General features: G+C 44.1%; 1 pseudogene; it reads right to left on the bottom strand.

Moving 5' to 3' along the window:
- Window positions 1-1819: 1819 nt before the first annotated feature.
- LOC136369124 (olfactory receptor 6F1-like) lies at window positions 1820-2566 on the bottom strand (annotated as a pseudogene).

Raw genomic sequence — 2566 nt, forward strand, 5'->3', positions numbered from 1 at the left:
ACAGCAGGTGGTCTGGGGATGTAATCCAAAACCCTGTGGTCTTAAAGGGCTTTGGGAATACAGAGAAGTCCAGGATTGAGAAGAACATTTCTTTGCCATCCTGCACCCCAGGTACCAGGAGGCCCCTTGTGAGAGACTGAACTGTGAAGGTATGATGATTTAAAACATTCTCCCATTTGTGGAGATGCCAGGATGCTTTGTTGAAATGGAGGAGGAGAGCTTCTGGATGTGTAATGGCCAATCTCTGATCTGATATGACCAAGTCTGTTTTGAGGCCTATCGGTGATGAGATCTTCCTACTCTTGTCAGATTACTGTAGATAACAACCAAAATGACTACATATCTACTTGCCTACACAGTCACATTTTCCTACAATAAACCCTACATGTGTATATTTACAAACACCAATCATTCAGTGTCATTTCACTCTAATTAATGAGAACCTGGGTTACCATTGCCTTTGTGGGTGGGTCGTATCAGCCCTGGTCCAAAGACAGCTCTTGCTGCATAAATAAATCTATCAGGGAGAAGAGACCCCTCAGTCATTTTCCTCTCAGCGCTTTACTAGTGGGGCCAAGAGGTAAAAATACAAGTCAGCAGGAAATAAAAAAATGGAGAAAAGATAGAAGAGGGAAATGAGATTAGTGTTAAAAAATTAGAAGCTTCTGGGGTGAGAATGATCAAAGGACAGATATTTAGAATTGCTATTTTTTTTTTTTTGTTTTTTTTTTGTTTTTGTTTTTCTTTCCCCTCCACTTTTCTTTTTCCTTTCACTAACTGCAGCCTGTGCTTTCCAAGAGAAGGACAGGCAAGGCTAAGGCATGGTACCTGCTTCCATCATTTAGGTTCATAGCCTGAAGAGACAATTACATTTGCAGCCTGAGGCAGAAGCAAAAGAAACAGCACAGTTGGTCCACCTGGAAAGGGAGAAAGAGCTCTCCATCACCACCTGAACTTCCAGTGGTAATAAGGGCTCACAGTGGGAAGAGATGGGATGGAGTTAAGCTGCAGGCTCTGGGACATGCCTGCAGAAGCACATGGCAGCACAGAGAGACTTGTGTCCACCTGATCTTAAGAGGAGGAGCTGCCACGTTGCAGAGCCCTACAGAGAGGAGCCTGCCCGAAGCTGATGGAAGGGTGAACAGTGCATGATCACCCCAATGAAAGACATTAAGAAAGCTGACGTGGCAACATGGGATAGGTCACGTAGTAAGAATTACTGAGTAATATGGTGCCTTGAAAAAGTGTGTAAAACCAGCTCATTTCTTTGAATTAAACAATACAGATTCCCTGCTGGTCTGAGTCCATGTCTCAGTCATTGCAGCTCATTGCCAACCTGGCAGCACAAATGGCTTCTGGAAAGACAGCTTGGTTTATTTTCAAAGATACCCTTGAGGCTGTGCTGCAGCACACATTTATTGTGGTCTGGACGTGTAACAAAGGCATGTCCTGAACACCAGAGGCCTGGATGTGGCCAGTTGCTGTGTTATGACTGTGCCAGAGGGGCCAGGGGTGGGAAGTGTGTAAATCTTCTGCCTCTAGACAGTTGTAGTGGTTATTTTCACTTTGATGTGTGAAATTCTTTTTGTTGATGCAAATGAAGTTTGTGAAGATTGTGTCATGAATATTTATATTATTGCCAATTACCTTAGCTAAGAGCTGAGAACAGTTCCTTTCTCTTTCTAACAGAAGTCTTCCTTTGGAATCTGAGATGTCGCTGAAGCTTTGCTTTTCTGCTAGACTGGGAAAGACAGTCCTGGACAAGACTTTTGGACACAGTTGTTTGTCTACCTACGTAAAGCTTTTGTCAAGATGTTCTTCACCTGTTTCTGAATGTGTAGATGAAAGAGCTTAGCAGTGGTGTTACAGCTGTATTTAAGATGGTGACTGTTTTAGCCAGTTCCAATGAAGATGCATGGCTTGACATGGAGAAAGATGGTGGAGCAGTACCAAATAATTACTATCATGAGATGGGAAGAACAAGTGGAGGAGGATCTTCACTGGCCTTGAGCAGATAGGATCTTCAGTACAGTGGAGATGATAGAAATAAAGGAGGTCAGGGTAATGCACAGGAGCTGAGGATGGCAATGGCAAACAGGACAAAGCACATCAGCTCAGCAGGTGTGATACTTGTGCAGGAAAGAGTAATCCAGGGGGAGATGTCACAGAAGAAATGGTTGATGACATTAAAGCCACAGAAAGACAGTCTCTAAATCAAAGACACAAGTGCTGAAATGCCCAGGAAACCACCCACCCTAGAGGCCACTGTCAAACCCCTGGAGAGACTGCTGGTCAAGATGCTGCTGTAGCTCAGGGGGTAACACACAGCCAGCTAGTGATCATATGCCATGACTGCAAGGAAGAAATATTCTGTACAACCAAATGAGAAGTACATCTGAAGGAGCCAACCTGTGGAGGAGATGGACTGGCTTTGTGACACAAGATTGGCCAGTGTCTTTGGGATGCAGGCAGTCTCCAGGAAGGCAAAATTGCAGAGAAAATAGTACCTAGGGTGGTGGAGTTGATGGTAAGTACTCACAAGCACAATAATGAAGAGATTGTCCAT

Source organism: Sylvia atricapilla, chromosome 17 (assembly GCF_009819655.1).
Source record: "Sylvia atricapilla isolate bSylAtr1 chromosome 17, bSylAtr1.pri, whole genome shotgun sequence".
NCBI lineage: Eukaryota > Metazoa > Chordata > Aves > Passeriformes > Sylviidae > Sylvia > Sylvia atricapilla.